The 22,103-nt window shown below is 27.1% G+C and overlaps 1 protein-coding gene across 1 annotated transcript in view; it reads right to left on the reverse strand.

The window, feature by feature from the left end:
- Positions 1-501: 501 nt before the first annotated feature.
- Positions 502-22,103, reverse strand: part of LOC147807340 (uncharacterized) — a 356,527-nt gene continuing 334,925 nt past the window's right edge. Inside the window, exon 4 of the transcript XR_015435622.1 lies at positions 502-639. The gene's annotated coding sequence lies outside the window, so the exon portion shown is untranslated. The remainder of the gene's footprint in view (positions 640-22,103) is intronic.

Genomic DNA, 22,103 nt, shown 5'->3' on the forward strand with positions numbered 1-22,103 from the left:
TATTTTGTGATTTAGAAATAAAATTTATAAACTAACATTAAAGTAGGTTAACTGAAATAAATTCAAGATTTTTCCAAATTTAATTTATTTTTTCCATATCTTTTCTTTTTTCTTTATAGAATCCAACTTCAATTCATAATGGATATCAATAAATATACTTTCTCAATACTATCATTGCATCTCTATCATATTCGATCATTGCACTGTTATATTAATGAAAACTGCAAAATAACTTAAAACCAGGCAATCTGTGCAAAATTCAATCTTTTTTCAAATTAAATCTCTTTTTTTTTTTGTATATTTTGCTTTATAAAATCCGGCTTCTAACCCAAATAGTTAAAATAGAGTTAAATTCCACGAAAACCTCCATACTAGCATTACATACTCATGTGCGTCATATAATGGCCATTTTCTTTTGCAATATGTATACGATCCCTTAACATTGTGATAAAATTTCAACAGGTGCGCGTTGACATTTGTGCAAGTGGAAGAAACCGAGGAGGCTTAAAGATCATTCAAATCTTTCTTGATGAGGAAAAGTTGATCCGAAAGGATTTGCATCAGGTACAGACGCCCTCTACAAGTAAATATTCTCTATCTTCACGTTACAATTTATATGCATGAACTTTCTGGTACCTTCTGGAAAAAAAGGGATAAGAAAACGATGTAAAATTTTTTTTTTTGTAAATAATAACAATAAATGAAATAATAATGTAATAATACATATAATAACATTAAATAAATAACAATGTAACGTAAACATGTCGACTGTTATTTCGAATTTATATGTTTTTGGAGTGTTTGAAAGCATTTGGAAGTTTTTTATCAGGTAATAATCAAAAAGTAGTTTTGATTGGTGACAAACCTATGTTAGTCTAAATTGAGGCTGTGAGGTTTCGGTAGCTGAAATGTCTGCTAACTTATGCAGGGCTTGCCTCCGAGCACGCTCTTTTAAATTTTTCACAAAATTCTAGGAAAATATCAACAATATTATTACTAAGTAAATATTAATTTCAATTTACTTATGCACGATTACAACTAGAGGTGATTTATTTAAAATCATATTTCACATTACAACATAACAGTTTAAGAAAAAAACTTTACGAAAAGTATCTGTACAAAAATATTGAAGCAGCGCAAAACTATTATTAAAAAAAAAAAAAAAAAAACGCTAGACCTCACTCGTACACTGGCCAAGTTTGTAAGCATTCTTTATTTTATTGACGTGCACTAGAGATGCACAATGGACTCCTGACAACGGTCTGTGAAACATCATCGAGGATGATCCGACGGCAGCACACATACGCCATATCCCGTTTTACAGGGAGGAGACATTCACACGTCATCCATCCGCAGATCGTAATTGACCTGAACCAGAGCACGATCAATCTCCGATACAGTACCCCGGGAGGTATTGATTTGTTATGGAAAATTAGAGAACTTAGTGACAGCGATATATTTAACGTGCACCAGTCTCCATTTTGTCTTCGGCTGGTGAGGATCGAACTCATGACCTCTCATACATGAGCCCAACGCCCTAAAAGCCAGGCTAGATCTCGTTACAAAAAGATTTTTAGAGAATATTCGGGAAATAGGAAACTTATACAAAAGATGCATTTGCTTTTTCAATAAACTTTTCAACAAAAAAAAACTAAATAAATTGAATTTTGTAATTTACGTAATTTTTCAATTGTTCATTACAACAGCACCAAAAACCCCTTGTGATAAGTTATAATTTAAATTACTGTCATAATATGTTTTTATTCATATATTAGTTATAAATATTTGTTTAAATAATTTTCGCAAGATCAAAACTTCATTTTTTTCTTTCGTCATAAAAGTCGTAACTTTGAATCAACCTGATTCAGACAAGATGCAAATTTTTCCGACTACAACTCCGATTCCTGTAAAATTTTATTTGACTCGATTTTGATTCCAACTATGACTCCACCACCCTACTACTAAAAATAAATAAAAATATTAACTTTAGCAAGTTAATATTTCTATTTTTTAAAAAACTTTGGTTACAAAGTTTTTTAAAAACACCACAACACTAGTCATTTAATATTCTTCGTTATGAAGCTGACAATTAGTTTTCAGTTTTTTTTAATGTTAAATTAGTTTATTTTTAACGCTGTTACATTTTAAAGATTACTTATTTGTGATTTATGAAACATATTAATTAAGAATTATGGCAGCTATTACTGAGGGTGATTATGTGATAGATTTTATTTTATAGCCATTGTTGAACAACCGACCCAGTTTTGAGTTTACGACTACCAATGTTCAGCTCTGTAGCCTTGTAATTTCAAACCCGATTCAGAAGACAAAGGAACTATAGGATCAAGTACCGGGAGATATTTGCCTTCGTGAAGGACTTGTAACCCGCATTTGCGTTACACGGAGAGAAAAAACACGAAAACCTAACGACAGGGGGACTCTGAGCCATGATCCGTCAATCACTGAGAATATTTTTTGTCAGTACTGTGTTAGGAGTGAACCGGGTGCAGAATTCTAATCTTGGTCATTGATGGGATTCGAACCCGGGTCATCTCATTGTAAGGCGAGTGTTCTAGCCCCTGATCCACTAAGGCTCGATTAAATGATATATGGAAAAGAAGAGTACGAATCCTTAAAATAATGGAAAATGAACAAATGAATCAGTAACGGAGCGAATCAGAGAATCCACATATCAGAGAATTTGTGAATCAGTTTAAATAAATAAAAAATAAGTGTTAAATTTCTAACTTTTATTGCGCAATATTATATCTTCCCCCTAAATACAGAAATATTTTGAAATAAAATATTTTGAAAGAAATATTCAGAAAGCAGATATTTTAAAAATAATTTGAGAAGAAAATGTTTTCCTTTTTTTATTTTATTACTTTGTATCAATAAATCTTCATTAGATTATATGATTCCGAATAATAGATTACGAACTCAAAAATGTTTATATCCGTACTTACGTAAACCCATGGCATTTAAAATAAAAATAACTAAAGCTGTTTAGATACGGAGCATTTATAAGTAACAAAAATAGCGTTTTCGAAAATTTATAGTTCAAAAGCCACAGAATTCAGTTAATTTTCTCTTTGATGAAAGTAATCAAATTTTAATACGTAATAAATGAAACATTTAGAATAAATAATGTAAAAAATACATTTCTTATAAAAAGATAGAAATGTCAGTAACATTAAAAAAATATATATAAATAGAGAAATAAAAATTATTTTCGATTTTCATAAGTAAGATGTGAAAGTTTTTCCTATTTTTAATAACGTCAAATATTTCAGGAAAAACCGTCACAAAAGACATTAATTCTTCAATAAAATGCTACAAACATTCAGAAAACAGGTTAACAACGTTTTATTGATATTATTTTTCATATCATTAGTGATGAAAAACGTAGACAAACTACCAATCAGATTTTATATAGGGAGTTTAGTATCTCTGAGTTTTTATATGTGCTATATATTGTTTTATGTCTTACAATTTAGTGAAAACAATAAATAAGTTAGTTCATTTTTTCTCCTACAAAACGTCTACGTGCATACCTTTATACGCACGAGATAAAATCAAAATTTTATACGGATTTTAAAAATGTTACTGAAATAGCTCATGAAATATTACTTTTATTCGTAATTAAATAAATAAATTAAACAATAAAACTCGGAAGCATAAAGATGGTAAGGTAAGAACTATGATTAATAGAAGCCATCTTTAAAACACTTAATACAATGCAGAAAATGTAGCACAAAACGACAGTAATAAATATTGTAATAGCTCCTTATTAATAAAAGATCTTCTTAAAATAATATCAGTTTACAAAATAACATTAGATTCCCTTTCCTATTAATTAAAAGGAACAGATAATTTAATAAACGTTTCTAACAATAGTTTACGAACTCATTTTAAATATTTTTTTATACTAATCATGTAAAAGTCTCCTAATAATAATCTACTAAATAACATATAAAATTTCCTTATCATCAGTTCATACAAGGAAACATTTTAACAGAAATGATTCTAATAGTTCAAACCTTTTTCATTTTTTGTGCTAATTATATTTGTATGTTAATAATAATGTTTCTTTAATGAGTCTGATACATGATTTAATAAAATTACATCAATATCGGTACTGTAAATAGAAAATTTAACATAGAAAGAAGAAAAAAACTATTTTAACTTAGAATTTAATAATTTATTATTTTCAAGTAAATACTGTAAAAGTTTACGCAAAGCAATAGGAGTCTGCTAAATAATATTAAACGAGTCTTATTATTATCAGCAATGGGAACAAATAATTTAACTAAAATAAATTTAATTAATGGTTTAATAACTATTTTTGATGTTTTTTTGCTTTAATAATATAGGAGTCTACTTAAAACAGTAGGAGTCTGATAAATTATATAATAAACGACTCATTAGTATCTAATTAATATAAATATATAACTAATATTAACAGATGATTTAACAAAAACAAATTAAATTAATAGTTTGATGATTGTTTTTGATTATTATATGCGTTAATAATGTAGGAGTCTATTTAAAGTAATAGGAGTCTGCTAAATAATATATTACGAAGCTCATTAATGTAATTAATGGGAATTGATATTAACAAAAAATTTCATTAATAATTTAATAACTGCTTTTGATTATTTTTTGTGTTAATACTATAGCATAGGAGTCAACTTAAGTAGGCGTCTTCTAAATATATTATTAATGTGAACAGATAATTAAAAAAAAATAAATTCATTTATTAGTTTACTCATTTTGATTAAATTTTAATGCTAATATAGGAGTTTTCTTAATCTCCTATATTAGCATTATTTTTAATACTAATATAGGATTATACTAAATCTAATTCCCCTTCATATAATTTAATGTAAGCATACAATTGAACAGAAACAATTTTAACTAGTAATTCAATAACTCCATTTAATTATCTTTTATGTTAATGATATAGGAGTATCTTAAAAATAATAGGAATCTTCTAAGCAATATAAAAGTTTCATAAATATTGGTTAATTAAAATATGCAATAGAAATAGTTCTAGTTTTAATTTGCTTAAGAATTTTTTAAATGTATTTTAATTAATGTATTAAATGTATTTCCTTAAAATAATAGGAGTCTACTTATTTTGCATATCACAAGACAATTCCAAAGAATATTAGATGCACTAACTATAAATTACAACGAAGTTACAATGCAATGTTGTTTTGTATGTAAATTTGAATAATTGTAATTACAATTCAAAAAATTAATACTCATTAATTTTTTTAAAAAAGAAAACAATACTGAATTATTTGATTTTTTTTGAGACAATGTCAGACATTTGAAATTGCTTAGTGGAGAGACATCGCTTACAGGAAATATAACTTTTACATTTAAAGACTATTATAACTAACAATCATATTCATTGTAACTACTCATTGTAATATTATTTCTATGGATGCAAATAATTTAAAAAGCTAATAAAATACAAAACAATTATAAAGACAAATGATTGCCCCTCATTAAATTTTCAAAACAATTCTGAATTATTTATTTCTTGAAGATAATTTTAAGCATTTGAAATAACTTAGAGGAAATAAATTTTTCATATATTATGACTCTCTTGAAGTAAAAAATGCAATAAATCAAATATTTTTTGCAATTCCCAATACAATATTATTTTATAGATGCGTTTGTTTTACAAAGTATATGCAATGAAAGCTAAAAAGCAAATAATTGCCCCTCATTAAAAACTTTAAAACAATTCTGTATTATATATTCCTTAACGATAATTTTCGACATTCCAATTCGCTTAGAGGAAATAAATTTGCCATGCATCACGGCCATTCCTCAACATCAAATGCATTAACTGTAATTTTCACTGTGACATGTTTAAAAATATCTCCATAGAGATCATGGGATGCCACTCTCGAACAATATGTCTGATTCGAAGTTCTCGTGTAGATTTCAGGATGCGTTTCAAGGGCGATTCAAAAGGAAGTTTGCTGTTCCCCATTGTTTCAAATGGAGACGAAGATGGGAGTGTCTGATGGAGGCGTGGAACAAATTTGTAAAAAAGAATAAAATTACTATTCTTCTGTCAGCGACAGTCGCAGTCTGTGATGGAACAAAAAGTGATTGAAGAGATGGGAAAGCGTAGTAAATATATCCATTCATGGAAAGTGAGAATAGCGTGAAATATCAAAGGTGGCATTGCCAAAAAAATATTATTTTTTTAGTCATATTTTTGTCATACGCAACGGGCAGCTTTTACATAGACGCAGGCTAATTGAATTATCCTTTGCAAACAGACACCGTATTTCGCCTATTGCGTTTGGCTAACTGGAAAAATGCTTCAGTCTCTTATAATCAGCTTGTCATTTTTAGGCTCATACTAGTGACCCTGCATACATTTTAAGGCTAATTAAAAATATATCATTACTCAATTAGCCTGATTTATTTCAGATAGCAATAAGTCCAGATTAGGGAAAGTTTCTTGTAAATAGATTTATTAAAGGTAATACGTCTAAGAAAATTCAGACAAATTTAAAAATTCTTCTCAGATTCCTAATAAGTATAAAGAAATATAGACAATTTGTAGTCCCGGGAACAGAATTTAGTACGTCAATCTGAACCACTATCTTCAGAAATTCAAATAATATCGAAGGTGGCATTGCAACAAAAAATATTATTTTTAAAAAAAATATTTTGTCTTAAGCTATTAATAAATTGAATAAATTTCGCAAACAGTCACAATGTTTTGTCCATTGCGGTAGGCTAATTGGAAATTTTTTTTTTTTAAATTTATAATCAGCTCAACATTTTTAGGCTAATACCCTACATACCTTTTAAGGCTAATTAAAATACATAATTCTTTACTTAATTAGTTTGATTTCTTTCTGACAGTTAGCATTAAGTCCGGATTACGGAACGTTTATTGAAATAGTCTTATTAAAGGTTATTGCAATAAGTCTAAATAAATTCAGTGTAGTTTAGAAATTCTTTTCAGATTTACTAAGGAGTAAAAAGGAATATAGGCTAATTATAATCCATGTAGCAGAATTTACTATGTCAATCTATGAGCTAAACACAGAGACTATAACTGCAAAAAATTAATTGCAAAATTATCTATAACTATAATTATTGACAATATGGTATCACTATCAAAAACAATTATCGAATAAGATAATACAGCGAGTATTTTCAATAAAGTACGACATAATTGGGAGGGTCGATACATTTTATTTTAATAAAATTTATATTGACTTAATTATTATATTTCAGATAGTATATGGTATAGACCATTGTAAATTAAATAAATTTGAAAAATATCATAATTTAACGAAATACCAATATTATACATCGTGATAACGATATTTTAAAAATTTTTCTTCATATATATCCTGAATATCATGTCTCATATTGAAAACTATCGTATTGAAAACTCATATCGAATCCTCATCATCATATCGAATCATATTGAAAACTATAAATAACAAATGCGATAACATCACTAGCATCACCGATAATTAACGAATGTGACATTAATTCGATCGATAATTTGACATTAATTCGAACAATAAATACCGAAAATAATACTATTGCAAGTATTATCGATAACGATAATTATTGAATAAGACATTATTTTCACTCTTGATAAATTTAATTTGGTTTCGATATTATTTACAAATGTGGAAAAATATTAAATAGTTATTATGTAAAAATATCGCTATAAATCGTGAAATTTAGTATTTTACGATAATACATATTGTAAAAACATGATCATGCCCAAATTAAATAGCTTCCAGAAAATGCAAAAAGTAATGTAGTTTATTTATACAATACAATAACAGATTTATAAAAATACAACAGCTCAAACCCAAACAACAGCACAAATGTGCTACTTTTTTAAACCATAAATATACCAGATTTTTTCTTGCAGCACTGGAAATATTTGGAAATAAATATTAGATCGCAACAATCAAAACCTACAAAACTAGGAACAAAACCTACAAAACTACTACTAGATATTCTACAAAAAATATTTGTCTTATAAGAACTTACTTTTATAATTCACAACCCAAGACAACTACGTAACAAGACTTTTAAACATACATAATATGTTTTTCTTTTGCGCCATGTAATAATACAACTGCCAGCATTAATGACATACTGTCAAATGCACATCTAAGAAATAAGGGGTGTTAGAAGAACGAAAATATAAAAGAATTAAAAATTTTTTATAAATACGATTTAATTATGCGCATCATGCTGCAATAAAAACGTATTGCGGTTGTAATAATTTGATTAAATGGAATAGATATATCTAACATAGTGGTCATGTTAACCTGATTATGTAGAAAATTCTTCTCTAATTAAGTATTAGGAGAAAATTCTTATCAGGTATAAGGGACTTATTGTTTGCAATCAGGCATTGTTTTGTATCATCTATTAGAAACAACAACAGCAACAATAATTATAATAATATTGAACTTTCAGAGATATAGAAAATCTAAACTCGCAGAACACTAAGCATTCTTTGTTATAGTTATATTTAAACCAATATAACGTAATTTTCTTAAATATTGATTTAAGTTCTTAACTAAATATTCACAGCATATTCATTAATGTTTTTCAAAAGCAATACGTATAAAGTCCAATTTTGTTTCCATGACTTCGAGTTGAGCATTGATGGCCAATCTGTAGTATTCCACAGTAGAACATAACCAGTAGAACATGACCAAGTTTCGAAAGCGTATTAATAAATTAAAGAAAGAATTTTTTGTAATATATATATATCCTTTTCAAGAACTATATCCTAATTGTAAAACTTTAGTTAATTACTAGTTTTTTTAAAATAATTATTTAGAATTAATTGCTTCAAGTTTTGCGAACAAGAAGAAGTAACATACTGCTACATAACTTCCAAAAAGAACTAACATTCTGCTTATTTAATTTTAATGGTTCATTAGAGAAGGGATGGTAGTATTTTTACAATTTCAATATAAAATAATTTTAAATTAAGTTTTAAAACATTGAGAAGAAAGAAGAGATTATTTAACATCTCTTAAAAACATTTCAAAGCATCTTACCACATCTTTACTTTTTTTCCATTTCTTTTTCTAATAAACGCCCTTAACTTTAAGTTTTTAAATTTTTCTCTTCCCTTTAACTACAGTCACATTCCCTCTTACATTACAAAAATTCATTTCAATTGTCCTTAACCGGACCAGCTTTGAACTTAAAAACCCAATCATTTTAATCAATAAACCGATCAAGGTAAAGAGTAAGAATTCTACCAAAAGCTAAAACAATTTAACCAATTCCAAGTGCCAAAGATAAAATCTATGACCCACTTACGACTGCTTCTTATTTTATTTTATAACCAGCGTTAAGATGCCGTACAAATTCTGAGCTTACGTCTATCAATGTTCAACTCTGTAGCCCTGCACTTTTGAATCCAGCCCAGAAGACAAGGGAATTCCTGCATCTAGCTTCGGGGCAAGCAAGCCATCGTGGAGAACTTTAGGATAGAACTACCCCGCATTCGCTCTGCATGGTAAGGAAAACTACAAAAAACTCCAGTAGTTAGCCTGATGGGAAGGGGACTTTAACCCATGATCCGTCTACCACTGAGAATATTTTACGCAAGCACCATGGTCCCCTACGACTATTAAAAACATCTGGCAAAAAGTTGTTAGGAATTGATTTGGACTTTTCTCACAATCGAGATAACAGAAGGGAAATGTTAGAGGAGTTAGTTATTTCTCCCTCGATCATACAAAAGGGAAGGAACAAAAATCCCTTAAATTACAAGCCTCGACCCAAAGTATAAAAGAACAATTAAATAAACAGTTAAAAAATTAATTACATCAATTTCATAACATTAGGATACATATTAAATTACGATAAAATTAAAGATAATAAAGCAACAAATGTTAACTGGCTGAACCATTAAAAAAATTTTATTGACAATAAAACCTAACTTTATACTTTTGTTCAATTTATTATATAAGTTTTGTTCAATTTACATGAAATAAAAACGTCATTTATGTAAAAATCCAAAAAAACAGCCTATAGATATTACTTTTTTAAATTTTTCAGTACGTTGCAAAAATTTGAAGTGGCACGCATAATTTTTCAAGCAGGTGCACTGTTTTCAAAATGGCTGGCCAACCCAGCTCGAGCACCATCATTTCATAGAAAATGAAAGTAATTCAAAGAATCCGATTTTCAGTGTAATTTGCAACTCCAGTAAATATACCAGAATATTTAGAAATACGGATGATTACAATTTTTTTTTTTTTAAATTCGCTGAAATAAACACAACGAAATTTACGTGAAACCGATTCCTAGACACGAGGCATTCTAAGAAAATATCTGTTGTAAGACGATAACAAAACCTTCTTAATTTATCTCGAACCGTCAAATTACCAATGCATCTCACTTAACCGTTTCCCATTCCCAACACGATTGTTGAGAAAAGCTTTTAAGGAGGAAGGATACGGTTGCTTAGCAACGGATGCGAAAGAGTCACTCATTCTCGGTAGACATCCTACCGTAGCTCCCATGTCTCATTTTGGGGAGAAAGAAAAACGAAACTAATCTCCAGAAAATTCCAGAGGGATGACGAGACACTGACGGCCACTCTAAATTTAGAACGGAACGCGGGGGTGTCTCTGGCAAACGCCCCCGCACAAGCTTAGCAATGAACCTCAGAATATCCGCAATGTTTATGGTTTCGTTTGACTTCAGAAATTTAGTTTTAGTGTTTTTTTGGTTCTAAATTCTGTTTAGTCAAATACTGATTCAGCCGCAAAAGAAAGTTAGTAACTTTTCGTGGAAGGTTAGTAGTTAAATGGGATTTTTGCGTGGGTTTAGAATGGGCTGCTCTTTAAGTGTTAGTCAAAGTCATTTATTTTTTTCTTTCCAGCGAAATGATATTTGCTGAGATTTGCGTATTGACATTTACACTTATAGTTCTATTTTAACCACGATAGTTAATGTTTGTTCATTAATTTAACTCCTTATCGTTAGTTTTATTACACGAAGCGGAAAAGTAATTACACTAGCAACTTCTAGCTCTCTATATATAAGAATGTTCGTGTATGTTATTTCTTTAAAATGAAAATGTAAAACGTGAATAAAATTTAATTAATTTCATTATTTTTCAGAAAGGTAGATAAAATTATAAGTAACTATTTGGAAAGTGAGTGGCAAGGCTATTTTTTGTAGTAACGCTCCAACTACAAATGAAATTAACTACAGCTACTTTTTTTTAAAAAAAAACAATGACTGTAAACTGCTTTTGAAACGAATTTACTACTTTCCTAAAACTAATTTTTTTTTTTTGGAGAAAATAGCAATTGAGAGAATAATTAGTCATGCTTACATTTTTCAGAAAGATAAATAAAATTATAAATAAAAAATAGATCAGTAGGCTGAAAGACTATTTTTTATGTAGTTAACACTCCAATTACTTTTTACAAATGTAGTTAACTACAACTACTTTTTTATGAAGGTAATGACTACAAACTACTTTCGAGATGTAGTTACTATTTCACTACTTTTAGGAAAATAATTTTTTTTGGAGAAAATAGCTATTGAGAGAATAATTAGTCATGCTTACATTTTTCAGAAAGATAAATAAAATTATAAATAAAAAATAGATCAGTAGGCTGAAAGACTATTTTTTATGTAGTTAACACTCCAATTACTTTTTACAAATGTAGTTAACTACAACTACTTTTTTATGAAGGTAATGACTACAAACTACTTTCGAGATGTAGTTACTATTTCACTACTTTTAGGAAAATAATTTTTTTTGGAGAAAATAGCTATTGAGAGAATAATTAGTCATGCTTACATTTTTCAGAAAGATAAATAAAATTATAAATAAAAAATAGATCAGTAGGCTGAAAGACTATTTTTTATGTAGTTAACACTCCAATTACTTTTTACAAATGTAGTTAACTACAACTACTTTTTTATGAAGGTAATGACTACAAACTACTTTCGAGATGTAGTTACTATTTCACTACTTTTAGGAAAATAATTTTTTTTGGAGAAAATAGCTATTGAGAGAATAATTAGTCATGCTTACATTTTTCAGAAAGATAAATAAAATTATAAATAAAAAATAGATCAGTAGGCTGAAAGACTATTTTTTATGTAGTTAACACTCCAATTACTTTTTACAAATGTAGTTAACTACAACTACTTTTTTATGAAGGTAATGACTACAAACTACTTTCGAGATGTAGTTACTATTTCACTACTTTTAGGAAAATAATTTTTTTTGGAGAAAATAGTTATTGAGGGAATAGTTATTCTTGTTTTTTCAGAATGATAGATAAAATTATAAATAACAATTAGGTCAGTGGGCTGAAAGTCTATTCTTTTATAGTTAACATCCCAATTGATTTATTACAAATGTAGTTAACAACGACTACTTCTTTTAAAAAAAGTTGTAACTACAAACTACTTTCAAAATTCGTTACTATTTCACTACTTTTAAGAAACTAATTTTTTAGATGAACTTGATTTACAAATTAATTTAATTTTTTAAAATGATTTCGAATAAAAAACTAGCTAAGACTTGAGGAATTATTTAAAAAAAATAGTTATTCATTTTTACACGTGTCAATTTGTTATATAACCAATTTTTATTACTAATTAATTCCTTCAAACTCCCTTTAACTTACTATGCAGCGAATATTTAATTCAGGAAAGACTAAGAATGTATAAAATATTTACTATTTAAGTATTTACTTCCCTTTTCTTTCCATTAAGACAAAATAGAAGTACAGGTATTCCCTAAGTATACTGTGTACAAAACAAATAGCGAATCACCCTTAATAACATTTGATCTAATGATCGGATCTTCATGTTTACCCTTTTGAATCATTCTTTAATGATTCAAAAGAGTAAGCTCAAATATGCTAATTAATTAGTTATTTGAATATGGTAAAATAACAATGAAATAAATTGTTATTTAACCGTTTTTTCCGAGAGATTTCTAGCAATGAAATAAAAATAGTTAGCTAATTTTATTAAAGTCAGCTTCAATGGATTAAAAAAGATTTAGGACTTATGAAAATGATTTAGATAAATATTTATCATTGCATAAATAAAAATATTATACTTGTGAATACCATGACAATAATTTAAAATATTAATTATTACAAACTTGATTAATCACAGTATAATGAGTATTTCTGCAGCGAAAAAGCTAATTTATATATAATTTCTAAAGTAAAATAATCTCCATATTTTATGTTTATATGCTCTGTTTTGTAGAGATAATCTATATTTGAGTAAATATTCTGTGAAAATCGAAAAAAAATTTGAGGAAATGTTGCTCAGCTTCGATTCCGGTTAGTTAAAAATTGGTTTCAGTCGATTAGATTTATCTTCATCTTATGAAAATTATTCAGATCAATTTTTTTTATCATAATGTAAATAAAAATACTACTTTTGTGAATAATATGACAATTATTTAAAATATTATGCATTACAAACCTCATTAATTACAGTATAACATGTTAGAGTCTATGTTAAAAAGAACTATTGCAAATAATGCAGAAAGTCATTGCTATAGCTTATGTTTTTCGTAAAACTACCGTAATGTATGGTAATGATAATCGTCAATAGGAAGAGTTTTATTACTTAGGGTGTGATTGTAATCAAATTAGCCATTATGAGTTCCGCTTAGAATAAACTAATCGGTGTCAACGTCGAGCAAAATTTTTCGATTCTACGTCTAAAGTTCTTTCGAATGTTCACTTAATTTTTACTCAAATAAAGATTATATCTACAGAACAGAGCATACAAATATGAAATACGGAAATGATTTTACTTAAGAAACGATAATTAAATGAGCTTTCTCGCTTTAAAAATACTCAACCAATAGATGCGTAGAAGCGGCAAACAAAAAGTCTATAAAAACAAACAAATAAAAAAGAAACCGTTGATTTATTTGGCTTTATAAGTGTTCATTCTAATACATTTTGTTTATTTTGATAATGAAACGTTAATGAAAATAATATTTATCGACGTTGGCTTTGTTTGTCTGTTATAATAATAAAAAACTATTTCATTACAAATTTCTTCGACTTGTACTCATAAATATAATTTATTGAAAGAACGAAGTATTTTAAAGCCTTCAGTAGATAATAATGAGTAAAAAAAGAAAATTTAGTAGGCTTTAAACACGACACCAAATATACTAATATATGTAATTAATATTGTTACCAAGGTTACCTTAAATAGTAGGGATGCCACGTGAGTCTAAAAATTTAAGAAGTCGTAGAATATTAATTCATTGTTATTTACTTAATCCATTTAATTATTCAAATGTAACTACCACCATGATTAAAATAAATATTCATATTCACTGCATTGCGAAAATATTCATATCATTCACTTTCAATAGTACACTGAAAAAAATATGCTAAAAAATTGCTAATTGTATTATCTTTTAACATATTTTTGTTTTTTAGTAGTTAACCACTTTCTACAATTTTAGACGCATGTGAGAGCCGTGATATAGTTAATGCGGTAATAGATTTTCTACAGAATCCAAAAAAGCATAAGTACCGAATAAACTATATTGATTTTTTTATAATTTTATAACCGTCGTTGAACAGCAGACCCAATTTTGAGTTTACGGCTACTAATGTTCAACTCCGTAGCCTTGTAATTTTGAACCAATCCGAAAGACAAGGAAACTCCTAAATCAGTACCCCCAGAGGCATTGATTTACTACGGGAACATGGAGGACTTTGTGACTCGACAAATTTTTAACGTGCATCAGTCTCTATTTACTATATTGATTGTGTTAAATAATGACTATTACGAATTGGATTCGAGCAATAGCATTATGCCAAATGAATATACAGTCCCTATCCAAATTATTAGACGCGCTATAAGGTTCAGTCTAAAATCTTAATTATCAGGTGATACTATACAGCTTTATTATTTTTACGCGGCTGAAACCGGTTTGCACTTGTTTACGTCCGTGTATCAATTGGTGAACATTGTAATGCAATACGTTAAAAATAAATACAAAGAGGAAGTGTATAAAAAATCTTCCGAATAAAAACTCATTACATGTATGTTTAAATACAAAAGTATTGCATATGAACTCGTGCAAAACATGCAATTATTAAAACACTACAGTGCGTCTAATAATTTGGTCTAATTATTATAATATACTAATATAATACCTGATATACTAAATATTCCATGTTTACATAATATATCGTTTAATTTATTCTATCGTCGAATTTATATTATATATTGTCCAATTTAACCAGTTGATACATGAACGTAAACAAATAAAACCGGTTTCAGTCGGGTGAAAACAATAAAGCTATATAGTATCACCTGATGATTAAGATTTTACATAGAATCTTATAATGAGTCTACTAATTTGGCCAGGGACTGTAGTTAATCTTTATTTTGATGAGATGAACTTCTAAAAACATATTTTGCTTAAGCTAATAACATAAAGTCACCGAGATGGGCAACGATCAGTAATGAATAAAAACTATGGAAGTGCTTTTTAGCTTCTTATATTATGTTTTGTGCATGTTTCAGTATTGTGTATATTTTTTCTTTTATATAATTTATAATGTTGCAATAAGATAATCTAATATATAAAAAACCCTTCTATTAGAACATTTTGAAACACTGTACTAGTTCCAAAAAATTTAAAATAATATCAGCCTTGCTCAAAGCTCTTTTCATAAAATTGAAAAGAAATATAAATAAATCGCTTTTCTAACTAATGGGTCTTAAAAAAATTCTAATTTAATATGATAAATTCTTTTATTAAAACTTGAAATTCTAATCCTTTATAAGTATAAATATAGCGCTATCCTTAATAAAAGTTCTTTATAAAAATTCTAATTTGATTTAAATAAGCTCTTTAATATTTAAAGAGCAAATGCGAAAAGCATAATATCGATTTCTGGTTTAAGTGTTATTTGCAACCATAGAGGAAAAGATGACAAAAAAGCATGTTTTCTCGTCTTTCCAACACAAATGATGAATTACCAGGAGAGTAGTTATTTTTTTATTTATTATACCTTTCAGAAAATGTATCCTTTCTATGATACAATGTTGAGCTCTTATTCAGTTAACGCAAGTAAACCATTTTATTCTTGTGAATAACAAGGTTTTTTTTCAAAATGCGTCTTTGTTATAAAAAAAGAATAAGAATGGTGATGGTTTAAAAAATAAAGATCATTCTATCGCTAAAATTGTTAAGAGCGCCATTTTGGATAAAGTTGAATTATTTTTCTTTGTCTATTTTTTCTTCTTTATATTTTTTTTCCTTAAAAAGGAAGCATAGATGATGGATTAACATAGTTTAATGTTTTTTTTTCCTTTCTTTTTTTAAAAATTTTTCTTAAAAAAAAAATATTTTATAAGAATCAAGAATGTTTAGATTTTTTTTTTTTTTTTATAAAATTAGTCTTATAACATAGTGATGCCATTAAACACAGTAATACTTTTTATAACATTGTAATAGTTTTATAAAATAGCAATATTATGAAAAAAAGATTGTTTTTTAATTATATTTTCGTAAAATTTTCGGACTGTTATTTTAATATTTTATGTTCCAGAATTTTGTTTTTATTAAACTTAAATAAACCTGGGAATAAAAAGAAAAACACAGTGCAGTATAAAATTTTAGTACTATGTAGAAATGCTAGAAACAGAAAAGATTACTTTTAACAAACAAAAATTAAACAATATTTAAGCAATTTAGGGTTTCACCCTCTTTCAAAAAATGAAATTAAAGTGTTCTATGTTCTAATGAAAGTATTAATACTTTCACTATTTTCTAGATACCATGATCAGGCATACACCGGCATAACACTTACGGTCAAGTTTAAAGGAAGTGAAATTCCCGGTATGACGTTTTTGTACAGTGAGCAAAAAAATTAAAGGAAACCCTTTGAACAACTTTTGATCTAATGATCGGATTTTCACAGAATTTAAATATCAGATTGTATTTGTCTGTATTTAAGTGAGATTGACTGTATTTTTCTTTATATATGTTTGTTTTTATTTTACTTTCAAAGTTTAATGTTAGGTGCAAAAGTGCAATTCTTGATTTTTTGAAAAACAGACATAAGAAAGCAATTCAGAAAATAAAAAGTTTAATTTTTTTTTATTAAAATTGATTCAGTACGCTGTAAAAATAGTCTCTTAAAATTGAAAAAAAAAACGTCATAGTTCCGAAACTAATGATAGTTGAACTAATTTTCAATTTATACTAATTTCCAATTTCAATGATACAAAGGGTTGTAATTTGGAAGATATGATCCCAATAGCTCAGTCAAAAGATTAGTAATTTTAATTTCACTTTTTGCTTATTTCTCTATATCTTAAAAACTTTTAAGCGAATGAAAGCAGGACCCAATTTTCATTGCGTTGGCAACTATATAAAGCTTTTTAACTGTTTCTGAGCTAGAGACTATGGTGGTAAGAGCATCCAACTACGAACTTCCAGGTCTTTGGTTCGAATCCTGCCTGCAGCCAATGAACATCTCTCCCACATACTTTTTTTCAGATTTATTTTTCTCAAAAATGAGAATTACTGTTTTCATTTTGAATGCATGAGGTTTCTTAATTTAATTATTATTTGTTTCGGAGCTATTTTGACACATTTTTTTCCAATTTTTGAGAATTTTTCACTGCGTAGTTTCAACGAAAAATTACATCCTAATTGGTCCATTGAGCTGATTAAAAGCAGTATGAGAATGCCATAAACGATGATTAGGCAGTTAATCATTGCTTATAAAATTAAAGAACAATCGAATGTTAAGTACTGAATTTTTCTTTTTAATATTTATTTCATTTCCAAAAAAATTATCCATTAATCATACAAAAATTAAAAGTTCCAATTTTATTTTTTAACCAGCTGAAAAATTTAAAAATAAAATCTAAAAGAACCCCTTCCCAAAATGGAGAAAAACGACAAGTCTCAAAATGATTTTTTTTTAATTTAAAAAAAATCGAATTCCTCTTCTCTTTTTGAAGAAAACACACAAGACCCCTTTATTGAATTTGTTCAGTCCGAGATCAAATAAGTCATCTTTTTATCTAATCATTCCATTTGATTACGCGTAATACTTTATCGCATTCAATAATACTCTTTTAAACCGTTGAATCCGGACGGAAATTAAATGGAAATATCAAATCAGCAAGAAGTCAATTGAAACGAAATCCCCTGTAAAGGTTGTTTTTCCTTGACATCATTTTTCGGAAGAATAAGATAATCATTTGGCGAAAAAGATAAGCGCCAAAGTCGTTTATCCCAAATATTTTTCAAGTTTAAAATTGTACAGTGCGTCAAAAAAATTGGACCACCCTGAATTGCTTTTGATTTAATGATAAGATCTTCACGTTCTAGGACTCATTCTTAATGGTCAGAGGGGGTGACCTCAAATATGCTAATTAATTAATGCAAACGATGTTTCACGTTAAGAAATCAGACACGTAAACGTACTTTCGCTGAATGAACATACCTTTTTTACGATCAATTTGGATTTTAGGCCTTCAAAATATAGGGGGTAGCAATCTGGGAAATATGGTCCCCATAGTTTGGTCAGGAGAACGATCCAAAGTATGGGCCCCTTAATGTTAATTTTATTTTTTCCGTATTACGCCATATCTCGAGAACTTTTTAAGCGATTTGAAAATTTTTTATACACAATTATAAAATTAGTTTATCCAAAGGTAATTCCATGCAAAAAATAAAATTTTTTAAATATTTTTTAATTATTTTATAAAATAATCGTTGAATTTGTAGTGTATACGTTTTTTAGATCATTTTAAAGCATGTAATGTAAAAAAATACAAAATTTGAACGAAATCAGTTGAATAGTTATTAAGAAATCAAATTTTAAAAAAGTCGCATATTTAAAATTTGATTTCTCAGGAACTATTCAACCAATTTTGTTAACACTTTGTATTTTGCCTCTTAAAATTACACATTTTAAAATGACGTAAAAATTGTATACTTTACAATTCAAATTTTTTTGAACTATTGTTAAATAAAATAATAAAAATTTATAAATCTTTATTAAAATGCCTATTTTGTATAGAATTATTTCGGATAAACAAACTTCATAATTATGTGCAAAAATTTTTCAATTCGCTTAAAATGTTCTCCAGATACGGTGAAATATGCAAAAAGTAATATTAACATTAAAGGGTCCAAGCTTTGGATCGCTTTTCTGTCCAAATTATGGGGACCATATTTATCAGATTGCGGCTACCCCCCTCCCCATATCTTGAGGGTTAGATATACGAATCCGTTGATAAAAAGTATGTTTATTCAGAGAAAGTACGTTTTTGTATCTTATTTCGTAACTTACAATATCGTCTGCACTAATTAATTAGCATATAGCATAGGATACCCCCTAAAACCATAAAGAATGAGTCCTAGAAAGTGAAGATCTGATCATTAGATCAAAATTTATTCAGGGCAACCGGGTTTTTTTTGCTCACTATAAATTCTTATATTTCAGAGATTATTGGATATATTGTATTTTTGTATGAATATTTATTTGAAAATAAGAATAAGGAAATACACAAAAGAACCACAAAAATCAAAAAGAAGAAGAAAAAAAAAAATTTAACTATATTTTATTTCAAACATTGCAATTAATTTCTGTGAGCATAAAAAAATTTTTTTCAGAACAAAACACAACTAAAGTGCTTATCTTACGAGCTCTGACACCTGTTTCTGTAAATTAATTGTTTCTGTCAATTTTTAAAAAAAAGTATTTTGATGATTTTTAAATTATTTGCTTTAATTCTGCTCATTAATTTTTTTTTTAATATCTAGTCATCTTTTTATTTTTAATCACCATTCTATTATTTGTCATCTTTTTACCCAACCATTCTACTTAATTAGGCTTAATATTTAATCTCTTTCAATAATAAATCTTTAAATCATTGAAGTTAGACAGAAATTTAATGGAAATTAACAAACAAATCAGCATTAAGTCAGTTGAAACGAAATCCCCTGTAGAAGTTGTTTTTCCTTGACATCATTCCTCAGAAGGAGAAGCTAATCATTTGGCGAAAAAGATACGCGCCAAAGTCCTAGATGTTTATGAAATTGTACATTATTATATTTCAGAGATTATCGGATACATTGTATTTTTGCATGAATATTTATTTAATAATAAAAGTATGGGGGGGATCCGAAAAAAGTAAATAATATAAAACAAAAATGTCGGTGAAAATGTTTTTTTAAACAATATTCTGTTTCAAAAATCGTGAGCAAAAAATTTCTGTGAAAATAAAAAAAATATTTCTTACAGAACAAAACACAACTAAAGAGTTTTTCTTATACACTCTAATGCCTGTTTCGAAATTTGTGAATTAGTTTTTTAACACTATTTCTGTAAAAAAAAAAAGTATATTTGATGATTTTTAAATTATTTTAATTCTACGCATTAATTTTTTTTTTCATCTCTAGTCATCTTTTTATTATTAATCATCTTTTAATTTTTGTCATCTTTTTATTATTTATCATCCTTTAATTTTAGTCATCTTTTCATCCTATCATTCTTCTTGATTGAACGTAATATTTTATCTTATTCAATAATACATGTTTAAATCATTGAATTCAGGTGGAAATAACAATTCATCACTGAGTTAGAACGAAATTCCCTGTAGAAGTTGTTTTTCCTTGACATCATTCTTCAGAAGGAGAAACTAATCATTTGGCGAAAAACATGCGAGTCAAAATCATTTTTTCCCAGTATCGTTTCTGAAGTTTTAAATTAGATGTTCTCATATTTCTAAGAATGTTGGATAGATTGTATGCTTGTGTACAAATATTTATTTAATAGTACGAAAAATAGCAAATTGATTATATACTACCAAAAAAAAAAGGTCGGTAAAAATATTTTGCAAATAACATTCCATTTAAAAAGTCGCCATCGAATGTTGTTTACAAAATACTGAATGTCGATTTTTGAGCATCAAATTAATTTTTTTACGAGAAAAAAGTTCTGAACTATTTTTCTTGTGAACTGTGGTATCCGTTTTGCAAATATGTAAATGACTTTAGTCAATTTTTTAAAAAAAGAAATATTGATGATATTTTTGATTTATTTTTTTAATATCAACGTATTAATATATCTTTTAAAGAAATGGAAGTTTTTTTAGTATGTTAAAGTATATTTTGAGCCTTTAGTAGTACTCTCGATTTCCGAATGTTTTTAATTACACGAGAAATTCATAAAATTATTAAATAGAATTTGGGTACCGAGAGTCTTTCTTACAAAGTACAGTAGTCTTTGGTAAAGTAATTTTTTGTCTTTTATATCAGTTTTATTCGAAAAAAAAATTTTAATATGTTATTTTCAAAATCATTTTCTTATTACATGAAATAAAAACTATATTTAAAAAAGAATCCTATGAACCGGTGATATAAAGACCGGTGATATACTTGCAGGCCTCAGAAACCTTTTACTTATTTAAGAAAAATACAGCTAAAACATTTTTTATTAACAGTATAAATACAAAAGTATAAATTAATAAATAAACGCTTATAAAAAAATAAATTAATTTTTTTAGTTTATGAATAAATATATTTTCGATGATTTTTGTTATTTTTTTTTTTTTTTAATTTTCACTATATATAAAATAAATTAAGGTCAATTTTTCCATGTAAATATATATTTTGTAACTTTAGTACTCTTTGTTTGGAATTGTTTTTAATTCCAATAAATATTTAGCAGTTATGAAAATTTTTTACGACATAATTTCATGAAATTCTGCTAACAAAAAGTTTTTCATTAGCTTAGGAAATCTTTCTTTAACTCATTTTCTTTAAATTTTATGATACGTTTATTGAAAAATGAGAGCGAATGCAGCATTTTCAAAAAGAGGTTCTTTTTATTTTTGGACAGTAGAATACATACATATATATATATATATATATATATATATATATATATATATATATATATATATATATATATATATATATATATATATATATATATATATATATATATATATATATATATATATATATATATATATATATATATATATATATATATATATAT

The sequence above is a fragment of the Parasteatoda tepidariorum genome, chromosome 7 (genome assembly GCF_982258835.1).
Source record: "Parasteatoda tepidariorum strain Cologne lab strain chromosome 7, Ptep-v5.0, whole genome shotgun sequence".
NCBI classification, from domain to species: domain Eukaryota; kingdom Metazoa; phylum Arthropoda; class Arachnida; order Araneae; family Theridiidae; genus Parasteatoda; species Parasteatoda tepidariorum.